The sequence below is a fragment of the Drosophila sulfurigaster genome, unplaced genomic scaffold (genome assembly GCF_023558435.1).
Source record: "Drosophila sulfurigaster albostrigata strain 15112-1811.04 unplaced genomic scaffold, ASM2355843v2 contig_182_pilon, whole genome shotgun sequence".
In the NCBI taxonomy this organism is placed as follows: Eukaryota; Metazoa; Arthropoda; class Insecta; order Diptera; family Drosophilidae; genus Drosophila; species Drosophila sulfurigaster.
This window is the reverse complement of record NW_026909662.1, coordinates 164,679-177,194: the sequence shown is the minus strand read 5'-3', so window position 1 is coordinate 177,194 and position 12,516 is coordinate 164,679. Positions and strand designations below refer to the sequence as shown.

General features: G+C 37.6%; 1 long non-coding RNA gene and 1 pseudogene across 1 annotated transcript in view; both read right to left on the bottom strand.

The window, feature by feature from the left end:
* The window catches only part of LOC133849677 (uncharacterized), a 30,537-nt gene extending 18,463 nt beyond the window's left edge, over window positions 1-12,074 (bottom strand). The window contains exon 1 of the long non-coding RNA XR_009895422.1: window positions 12,025-12,074. This is a non-coding gene — a long non-coding RNA (uncharacterized LOC133849677). The remainder of the gene's footprint in view (window positions 1-12,024) is intronic.
* Window positions 7,474-7,652, bottom strand: LOC133849688 (5.8S ribosomal RNA; annotated as a pseudogene).
* Window positions 12,075-12,516: the final 442 nt, after the last annotated feature.

Genomic DNA, 12,516 nt, shown 5'->3' with positions numbered 1-12,516 from the left:
CTCAAACGATGGATTCATCCTGATTATTTGGTGTCTGTGTGTGTTTCTGTGTCTAGTACTGCTGTTGCTGCTGATACTGCAGTTGTCGTTGTTGTTGATGCTGCTGTTGGTGAGGATGTTGATGATGGTGATGATATTGTTGTTGTTGCTGGTGCTGCTGGTGTTGTTGAGTGATGAGTGGTAATGACTGAATGATATTTTCCTTCGAGAGGCTACCTGATTTTATACTTCTCACTTTCCCCTTCCACTGTTGTTTTCAAAGGTTTTCATTACCTAAGGACGTTTTCCTTTGATTGGTTGACTTTCTAGCTGTTACTAGCTGTAGGACTTCTCAAGTGCTAGAGAAGGACAACCATCCCACTGATAAGTGTCTCCCTACTCTTCAACCGACATACACCACATTAAAAATTCTAAACACAAATGTCCACAGTTTACAGTCCCAAAATTTTGAAAACGCTCATAATTGTACTTAATGTTTTTTCCTAAATATCTGACTACTTCTAATGGTGGTTGTAAATTCCCAAAACTATCGAAATAATAAGAATCTGATCCTCTCTTGTAATATGCTACCCAATGCGTTCCATTCGATATTGAGTCTGCTAAATTTATTACTCCACACTCGAAATGATGTGGAAATTTGGGTAATTGATCCTTCATATAAACACCTCGAAAATGAGGAATCTTTCTAAAGGCAAACTTCATTATATCAAAGTTTGATAATGCTCTCTTGGGTAGCTTACCTATTAGTTTTTTTGAATGCGTTTTTGAGTTTGATTATTTCTAGCAAATGATATACCATATCCATTTTTGTATGGTTGTAAATACAAGCCAGCTCCCAATGCAACCGTTTCCATTTTTTTATTATGCCTCTTGTTTTCCTCTAGATGTTGTTTAGCCATCTTTGCATTGTTAATAGATTTTACTATTGCTGCACTACCTGACGCCAAACTACCCACAGCACTCAGAGCTGTTAAAATTGGGACAAGTGGCAAGAACCCACCTATCTTGGGTACATTTATAATACGTGGAATAACAACATTTTTCCTACATCCCATCGAGTTCGATACTGCTTTACGTGCAACTTTTATTGCACTCAAGATATCAAGCGGTTTATTCTTTTTCAATTCCTTTGTAGCCTTTTTGATTATTGTAGTCAATGATGTTTTCACTCTTTTCTTTCTCTCCTGATTTGATCCCATTCCAAATTTTTTCTTCGTCTTCATCATGTTTGTTACAAAGTATGCTGCTGCTCTCTCTCCAATACTACTGTCTAACGCTTTTACACGATTCCAATTAAAACTGAGTCAGCTTTATGACGTTCACTCAACTCTTTACTGTTTGAATATGCAATATCATGCTCTCTACACGCTTCATCCAAACCATTAATTCCACGATCACCACGTGCTAATCGTTTCTCTAACTTTGTTAAATTATAAAAACGTTTGGTCATTTTATAGCAACCTCAATCAACAAACGTTTCCCATTGAATGAAGTACTTCTCTCACTAACATGCGTTTTTTAAGACATAAGAAAAGCATACTAGTACGAAACATTGAGGGTGGTGGACATGGAGAGAATAATCAACAACCTCGACATAGTGTTTTGCTACCCAATACAATTAGAGCATTAAATTGTTGGACCATCAAATTGTGGAAAAACCAATGTGATGCTTAGTCTTATAGAGAGTCCCAATGGTCTCAAATTTGAAAATATTTATGTATTTTCAAAGAGTTTATACCAACCCAAATATGAATATTTGGAAAAACTTATCAAACCAATTCAAGGAATGGGATATTTTACATTCTCTGGAAACGATGCAGTGTTATCACCGCACGAAGCTAAAAATAATTCCATTATGATATTCGATGATGTGGCATGTGAAAAGCAGGATAATATCCGAAACTATTTTTGTATGGGAAGACATAAGAATATTGATTCATTCTATTTATGTCAAACATACACACATATACCGAAGCATTTAATACGTGACAATGCTAATTTTATTATAATGTTTAAACAAGATGATTTGAACATGCGTCATATATATCGAGATCACGTAAACAGTGACATGGACTATGAATCATTTATGGAAATTTCACGAAAATGCTGGGAGGAGAAATTTGGATTTCTACTAATCTCTAAAGATGATGATATGAAAAATGGGCGATACAGAAAAGGCTTTGATCAATTTATTATACTTTAATAATATGAATATAAAACTAATGATATGATGATTAAACAACAGTCCAAACTCAGACTTCAAAATGTCTACATCACTAACATTTGCATTAAATGGAAACACATCAGTTATAACCGAAAATTTTTTCTCACAAATTGAATTAAATAGAAATTATGAGTGTGCTCTCATTGACTTTCACACATACAATTCTATACCAAACGTAGATAAAGGAACAATCTATTTCATATTGGAAATAAATGTATAGAAATACCTGTTGGATCGTATGAACTCGAAGAGATTGCAACATATATTATTGATGTCCTAAAGGGGTATGGTTCTTATGATGAGTTAAAAATAGAAACCAACAATAATACGCTGAAAGTTCAAGTTACCACTAAAAAAGAAACAGTATATTTTAATCGTGAACGAAGTATTGGAAAGCTATTTGGATTTGGTACACGTATTCTAAAACCGCACAATACTGAAATTTATGCCTCAGATAATCCTGTGAATATTTTAAAAGTAAATACAATTAGATTGAATGCAACATTATCAGTGGGTCATATGTAGGTAATAGACCAAATCATGTGCTTCATGAATTTGGAATCAATGTTCCTCCGGGATATAAAATGAGTATTACACCACGAAACTTGATTTATTTACCTATCAACACTAGAGAAATAAGCACGCTCGAAGTACGGATAACTGATCAGGAGGGGGAATTAATCAATTTTCGAGGGGAAACTATATCAATTCGTCTTCATTTACGAGCAACAGAATGATTATTTATAATAAAAGGTCGTTACATCACCTCACAACTCCCATTACTAAATGTAAAGGTGAAGTGAAAACACCATCATCATTATCATCTCGAGCACCATCATATCCACGACCTGCGGTATCATTAAAAAATAAACTGATTTTAAAATCACTTGGATTTAATATTCAGTAAAATTACTACCTTCATTTCAAATGAATGAAATTTTTTTTGTGCAAGATAAACCTCACAATAATGAGAGTATCACGAAAAAAGAATATCACACTTATTACCCATATCAGCAGAACTTCAAAACAAATGATGAAGTTCGTATTACAATACAAAACCAAGATTTGTATGTATTGCCGTCTGAAAGTTTCCTCCACTTTGAAGGGACACTTAGTAAAATTACTAACCAAAATTCAGGCACAAGTACAACAAATGATGTTGCCGGCTTGCTTAAAAATAATTGCATGGCCTATTTTTTTGGATGAAATAAGATATGAATTGAACGGATGCGAACTGGATAGAACACGGTTTACTGGAATCACATCTACTCTGAAAAACTTTCTTTCCATTGGTCGACAGGAGTCTCTATGTTATCGTAATGCCGGGTGGAGTGGAGGAGAGAGTATATCTTCCGGAGGTCATTTCAGCTTCTCAATACCACTAAAAATGCTAATGGGATTCGCTGAAGATCATAAAAAAGTTATATTAAATTGTAAACATGAACTCATTCTCTTGCTAGCTAAAAATATGAATGATATGTTTGAAAAACGGTCGGAGGTGTTGAACATAAAATTGCTATACAGAACATTAGTTGGAGAGTACCCCACATTGTTCCAAGCGATACTACTAAAATTAAAATGTTCAATGTAGTCAAAAGTGGTGCTACACTTCCACTTTCATTCCGCAGCTGGGATTGTTATATAAATCCCTCGTTGGTACAGGGACTCATCATGTATGGAACGTTAAGCTAGCTGCAAATAGAGAACGTCCACGGTTTGCAGTCATTGCGTTTACATTAAATGGTCATATAATTACAAACAATTTGAGAAATGCAAAAGTGTATTTAAATTCTGAAGTCTATCCATATGAAGATTTAAATGTAAAATTCAATGAAAATCGGTTTGCTGCCTTGTATGATATGTACGTGAAATTCCAAGAGAGTTACTACAACCGTGAGCCTCGTCCGCTTTTAACACCACTAGACTTCAAGTCAAAGGCTCCTATTGTTGTTGTTGATCTTTCATATCAAAACGAGTCGGTCAAATCAGGGCCAATTGATGTTAAAATTTCAACTGAATTGAGAGTACCAAGTGAGTTGAATACAAAGGTATATTGGCTTCTCATTCACGATCGTCTAGTTGAATATACCCCACTGACGGGATTAGTTCAACGTATCGTATAATTTTTTCTCAAAATATTTCTTCATTCACCTTTTGGAAATCATTACGAGTAGACGTCAACGGATCGAAAGAAATTTAAAATGATGTTGATTGAAAACAAGACCAACTCCACAACTCATATTTCGATACAACAACTTATAACTGAAATAAATAATTTTATGAAAATGTTTAAGGATAAAATTTTTCCTGATCACATGGAATATTTATCAGAATCATTGAAATATTTTAATAATAGAATATGTGATGGACCATTGGTTTCTAATGTTCATGGTCAACATTTCACATCCTGCTGTTGGGCTCATAACGATGTGGAGGATGGAGTCGATACATGTGCCTGTCATTTCTATACTGTTCGCTCACAAAAATCAAAAAATTATAAAATGTATGTTAGTTTAGAGAATCGATTTTAAACAATGTATTTGGAAATAAAATTATGTTACATACAGAACATGCAAAGAAGAATACTATATCTTTACGGAAATGGAATTTTTACAGCACTATTCGGTTTTTCTTTCAGATTTTCTATTTTATCTTCAAGTGTCTTGGAAATGGTGTTGTACTCTCGTCTGAATTACATCACATGCGTCACGTGCAAGACGCCTTCGATCGTTTTTTCAGGTAGCGTTGGGTTTCCGAATATATTTCATCACGTTTCGTAACGTTGATTCGTGTTAGACGTTCACGTATTCGATCGCCTTGGATGTGGCGTTGCGTCACGTTTCCGTCCATTCGTTTCGTAACGTTTCGATCTAGTATGATGCGTTGCCCCACGACCTACGTTTTCGATGTGGGTGTTCGCGCGTTCATACGCTACGTTCGTTAAAGAGCGTATCACGTTTTCGTAGGACGACTTCGTCTCACGTTTTCGTGTACGAACTACGAATCGACTACGACCCCGACCCCCTCACCGTCTCGTCTCGGGACACACGACCTCGAGAGCGTATCGTAGCACGTGTTCGTTGCACGTTTTCGTCCTCGATCTACGAATCGTTTTCGATTGCGACCCCGACCGCGATCCCTCACCGTCTCGTCTCGATCTCGAGAGCGTATCGTAGCACGTGTTCGTCATACGTTTTCGCCCTCGATCTACGAATCGTTTTCGATTGCGACACCGACCACGATCCCTCACCGTCTCGTCTCGACCTCGAGAGCGTATCGTAGCACGTGTTCGTCATACGTTTTCGCCCTCGATCTACGAATCGTTTTCGATTGCGACACCGACCACGATCCTCACCGTCTCGTCTCGACCTCGAGAGCGTATCGTAGCACATGTTCGTTGCACGTTTTCGTCCTCGATCTACGAATCGTTTTCGTTTGCGACCCCGAGTGCGAGACCGATTGCGACCCCGACCTCGAGGGCGTCTCGGGACAAGCGATCTCGACCCCGACCCCGACTCCGAAGGATTTGTCTGACGAAACGCCCCCGACCCCGATCCCGATCCTTTCATCGCCCCGTCTCGGCTCGCGTACGATTCGTCACACAAATCCCACACTTGTCATTTCCACAGCTAACCCTAATTAAATTGCATCTTTATTACCCCACACTTGTCATTTCCACAGCTAACCCTAATTAAATTGCATCTTTATTACCTCACACTTGACATTTTCAATAGGTTACCCTAATTAAATTGCATCTTTATTACCCCTAAATTGACATTAATGACATGTACTTCCTTGTATAGAAATGTGCTATGTATAGAAACGGGTTAATTCAACTACTATAAGTCATCAAATAAATACACTAGACAAAGCCAAAAAAATAGTTTGCGAATTTAAATTTTCGAGAAATAAAATGAGTGCAAGAAGAGCGCATCAGCAATAGCAAGAACAATACAAAAAGCCGACGGCAGTTTTTGCATCTCAACAAACATACATACAAACATACAAATGTATGTAGTACATACTATGTACATACATACAATCGTGCCGGTCCACTCATAATTTTTTACCAAGTGTATCGGATACACTTACCCATAACCACCGGCACCGGCTTTACCCGAGTGCATAGAATCACCGATCGCAAATTGACGAATATGCCTCGGCACTTGCACAATAAGTGTCGGGCCTTTCTTGATACTCATACTCATACTCATACTCATGAGTATAAGCCTTTCGATACACTTATGCTCATGAGTATAAGCCTCATGAGTATGTGTATTTTTGGCTACTCACACTTATGAGTGCAAGTATGTATATCGAAAAGGCACATGAGTAACCGGTGCACCGGTTGAGTGTGTGTACCCGTGCCGTTCTCTGATATGCACACTATCGTTATAATATTGATTAAATATTACAATTCTAATGATGAATTTTCCATAACGGATATTCAGGTTCATCGGGCTTAACCTCTAAGCAGTTTCACGTACTATTTAACTCTCTATTCAGAGTTCTTTTCAACTTTCCCTCACGGTACTTGTTTACTATCGGTCTCATGGTTATATTTAGTTTTAGATGGAGTTTACCACCCACTTAGTGCTGCACTATCAAGTAACACGACTCTTTGGAAACATCATCTAATAATCATTAACGTTATACGGGCCTGGCACCCTCTATGGGTAAATATCCTCATTTAAGAAGGACTTAAATCGTTAATTTCTCATACTATAATATTGACGTTCCATACACTGCATCTCACATTTGCCATATAGAAAAAGTGACTTAGTGCTGAACTGATTTCTTTTCGCTCGCCGCTACTAAGAAAATCCTTGTTAGTTTCTTTTCCTCCCCTAATTAATATGCTTAAATTCAGGTGGTAGTCCCATATGAGTTGAGGTTGTTTAATTACACTTATAGACAATTCTCTGCCTATTTTGAAATATACTATCTTTTTTGTAGGTCCATAATATTCACAAAATTATTCTCTATACCATATTCGTTAATAAGAGGCAATTCTAGTTTATAAAATAATATATTTTATGCTAGACATTCCTCAGTATTATTTGAAATGAATAAAGAACATATAATTCTTCAAATTTCTCATGCAACAGAGTTTTAGTATATTCATTTATTAATTCATATTATGAATATCTTAACCGACAACTTTTTAGATTTACACTTATATTATCCAACAATATACAATGTGCTTAAAATTCCGAAAAATTTTAAACAACTTATTTAGCATAGTCTTACAACCCTCAACCATATGTAGTCCAAGCAGCACTAAAAAATTAATTAAAGTACATAACAGCATGGACTGCGATATGCGTTCAAAATGTCGATGTTCATGTGTCCTGCAGTTCACACGATGACGCACAGTTTGCTGCGTTCTTCATCAACCCATGAGCCGAGTGATCCACCGCTTAGAGTGATACAATTTTTTTTTTATTTCATTACGTCAATAATATTTTTATTGAAAGAAATTAAAAATACACCAAATATACCTAAATAAATGTTGCGAAATGTCTTAGTTTTACATATCGATAATAATAAGATATATGACAAGTATATTTTAGCTAAATTTATTTATTATGATCAACATATGTAAAGCGTTAACCTGCAAACAGGTACAACATTGTTTTTCTTTAGGTGTTGCGAACCAATGCATGCGCACAATACATTTTGCAACGCATGTATATTATGGTACATATACACGCAGTTTTTTATTTTATCCAAAACACATAAAACACTCTTAATACAGTATATAATAATAATAATACATAACAAAAGGTTTTTAGCTAATTTAAATTATTATATGTTGCATAATTGTATCTCATATGATTGAATAAAATATTTATATTTATTAGTTACTTAATTTATTAAATATTGCAATTCCCTAAAAGAGAAAAACAAATTTAATTTATTAACGGTTAGATGCATTAAAACAATAATGATCTTTTCGCAGGTTCACCTACGGAAACCTTGTTACGACTCTTACTTCCTCTAAATAATCAAGTTCGGTCAACTTTTGCGAAACAACCGCAACACACAAGGGGTCACAGTGATCACGTCCGGAGACCTCACTAAATAATTCAATCGGTAGTAGCGACGGGCGGTGTGCACAAAGGGCAGGGACGTAATCAATGCGAGTTAATGACTCACACTTACTGGGAATTCCAAGTTCATGTCAACAGTTTCAGTTCACAATCCCAAGCATGAAAGTGGTTCAGCGGTTTACCCGGACCTCTCGGTCTAGGAAATACACGTTGATACTTTCATTGTAGCGCGCGTGCAGCCCAGGACATCTAAGGGCATCACAGACCTATTATTGCTCAATCTCATTATTGCTAGACGCAATTTGTCCATTTAAGAAGCTAGTGTCCTTATAATGGGACAAATCAACAGGTACGGCTCCACTTATATAAACACATTCAAACACAATAAACATTTTACTGCCACCATGAATGAAGGCTATATAAGCTTCAACACCATAATCCTGAAGATATCTATTTAATATATTTGAGTCTCGTTCGTTATCGGAATTAACCAGACAAATCACTCCACGAACTAAGATCTTCGGACCTGGTAAGTTTTCCCGTGTTGAGTCAAATTAAGCCGCAGGCTCCACTCCTGGTGGTGCCCTTCCATCAATTCTTTTAAGTTTCAGCTTTGCAACCATACTTCCCCCGGAGCCCAAAAGCTTTGGTTTCCCGGGAAGCGACTGAAAGAGCCATAAAAGTAGCTACACCCAATTGCTAGCTGGCATCGTTTATGGTTAGAACTAGGGCGGTATCTGATCGCCTTCGAACCTCCAACTTTCGTTCTTGATTAATGAAAACATCTTTGGCAAATGCTTTCGCTTAAGTTAGTCTTACGACGGTTCAAAAATTTCACCTCTCGCGTCGTAATACTAATGCCCCAAACTGCTTCTATTAATCATTACCTCTTGATCTGAAAACCAATGAAAGCAGAACAGAGGTCTTATTTCATTATCCCATGCACAGAATATTCAGGCATTTAAAGCCTGCTTTAAGCACTCTCTTCCCTTGCGCATCTTTGGTCCTGGCTTGCTCAATGGAGCAACCAACGCCTCTGCTGCCTTTTCAGCCGCCGTAAACTCTTCAAGCATACTCCCCAATGAGCACATCGGGGTCGAATCTGCCGACACCAGATTCTCCTCAGCCACGCTAAGCACGTTAGTAACGGCGCTGACACCACCACTAGCGGCTCCCAGATACTCCTTACCTAACCCAGCATCATCTAAAGAAGCTAAAGAAGCTGCCTTCTTCAGCTTCTTCGCTGACGCCGATCCCCCCTTCCGCTTAACCTTCCCGTCAGCCACCGAAGGGAGGTCGTCCATCGACGCACCACTCCCCCCAGCTCCAACGGCCGGCTTGCACGCTGGCATCCAAGACTTTTGTGCAAGTCTTAAAACACACAACTGTACTCACCAGAAAGTAGGTCACACGAAATTAATCTGTTTTAAGAGCGCTTAAACAAGCACACGCACGTACACACTCGCAACGACACGCGACGATTTTCCCACGCTACTCACACGCACACAGCGAACGAGAAGCATAAAGCGCACACGCGAAAATTTACCGCTACTCGAAAGACAACAAATAACTGTTATCGCAAAAATACTACGAAATGCAGGCACCCTCAGCATATCTGTTCGGCTTAACAGTTGAAACCAGACTGAGTAGATAGGGACAGTAGGAATCTCGTTAATCCATTCATGCGCGTCACTAATTAGATGACGAGGAATTTGGCTATTTTTTTTTCCGCAGTTTTCCTTAAGAGGGTCATAGTTACTCCCGCTGTTGACCCGTGCTTACTTGAATTTCTTCACTTTGGCATTCAGAGCACTGGGCAGAAATCACATTGTGTCAACACCCGCTAGGTCCATCACAATGCTTTGCTTTAATTAGACAGTCGGATTCCCCAAGTCCGTGCCAGTTCTGAATTGATTGTTAATTGATAATCGTTATAATTTAAAAGAACTAACTAGTTGCCCAACTAGTATTCTTAAAAATTTTACCAAGAAAGTTCCACAATTGGCTACGTAACTAAACTATACGGCGAACAAGAAACTACCATAAATTATAGAAACTCTATTTACCCAGAACGAGCACATAAACCATGTTATTGCTTCTTTATGGTCGTTCCTGTTGCCAGGATGAACACGAGGCCCATATTTAATAACAAACGGATACTCAACAGGTTACGGAATTAGAACCGTATTCCCTTTCGTTCAAAATTATTCAAGTTTTTTAATTATGACAAAATATAAATTTTAGTTACTTTTTTTTACGTGAAAATTTTCTGCTTTCGCCTTGAACTTAGGACCGACTAACTCGTGATCAACCACTGTGCACACGAAACCCTTCTCCACTTCAGTCCTCCAAGGTCTCATTCGATTATTTGCTACTACCACCAAGATCTGTACCAGAGAACGGCTTCGGGTGAATGACAAAAATTCATACGCGCTCAACAACCGAATAATCACACTGTTCGGATCAGCCGATCAAACTTGCATGCGCTCACATTTTCGTTGTAGATTTTAAATCCACTCGGGTGCGAGCGATTTTTTGTTTCACTCCAAATTATTCGGCTCGTGTTCAGCATAATGATTTCGGGCGCTACTCATTCGGTTCAACAATCAATTTTTTGAACAAGAATAGCAATCAACTCACAAAAATCAACTCGTATGATTTTACTCATGCGCGCAGCAAACGGTACTTTTTCTGCACAGATGAAATGTGCGAAGACAAAAAAAACAAGCAACAACAACAAGCTTCAAGAAGCTCGCATAGAAATTGTTATTGTACATGCATTCGTAATGCTCACTTCGTGTCGTCTTGTCGCTAATCGTTTACTCATAAACGATCAACTCGAATTGATCCGAATGATGCTTTCGTCAACACATACTCATTTTTTTGATCGGAATGATGCGTACGGCAAAATAAATTGAAATTCACTCATCACTGTTTTTTATTCAGTGAGTTGAGTTGAATGAGAAATCTTGAGCCGAAAACTCAATATGATCGGAATGATGTGTACAGCAAAATGAGTTGATTTTTACTCATCGCTGTGTTTTGTTCAGTGAGTTGAGTTGATTGGAAAAGTACGCGTATGGTTAAAATCAAGAAAATAGTGATTTTTGCAGTTCTCTGATCTGTACCAATGACGGCTCCATGCAGGCTTACGCCAAACACTTCTAAGCACACCATTGTACCTTCCTACTCACTAAAGTTTCAAAATTTATATTACAAGTAATATAAATCATCTACTTTAGCGGTAATGTATAGGTATACAACTTAAGCGCCATCCATTTTAAGGGCTAGTTGCTTCGGCAGGTGAGTTGTTACACACTCCTTAGCGGATTTCGACTTCCATGATCACCGTCCTGCTGTTTAAAGCAACCAACGCCTTTCATGGTTTCCGAATGAGTTGTTAATTTGGACACCGCAACATTCCGTTTGGTTGATTCCACAGCGCCAGTTCTGCTTACCAAAAGTGGCCCACTGGGCACATTATATCATAACCTTAAACTTCATATCAAGAAAGTTAAGGTTCTTACCCATTTAAAGTTTGAGAATAGGTTAAGATCGTTTCGACCCTAAGGCCTCTAATTATTCGCTTTACCAGATAAGAGTATTTTATACAACAGTTAAATGCACCAGCTATCCTGAGGGAAACTTCGGAAGGAACCAGCTACTAGATGGTTCGATTGGTCTTTCGCCCTATACTCAATTCTGACAATCGATTTGCACGTCAGAACTGTTTCCCCTGACTTCAACCTGATCAAGTATAGTTCACCATCTTTCGGGTCACAGCATATATGCTCAAGGTATGTTCCAGTTAGAGGCATAAATATTATAAATATTATTATACATAACTATATAGAACACCCGGGATTGCGTTAATTAACTATAAATAGTTAAAAAACTAATCCCAATAATAGTCAAGTTAATTACGCTATTAGGTTTATATCCCAATAACTTGCACATATGTTAGACTCCTTGGTCCGTGTTTCAAGACGGGTCCCGAAGGTATCCTGAATCTTTCGCATTGTTAATCATACAAGTGCTTATAATAAACATAAAAATCAATGATAATCATGCCATTATATAATTCCGAAAAATTAACGCACTGTACTCATATAATCTATCAGCACTTTATCTATTTTTGAAATTTATGTTATGTTAATTTAAATAAACTCTTATCAAAATTGTTTGATAAATTCCATACATGCTAATAAATTACAATGTCCTTATATGGTTTTCCATATG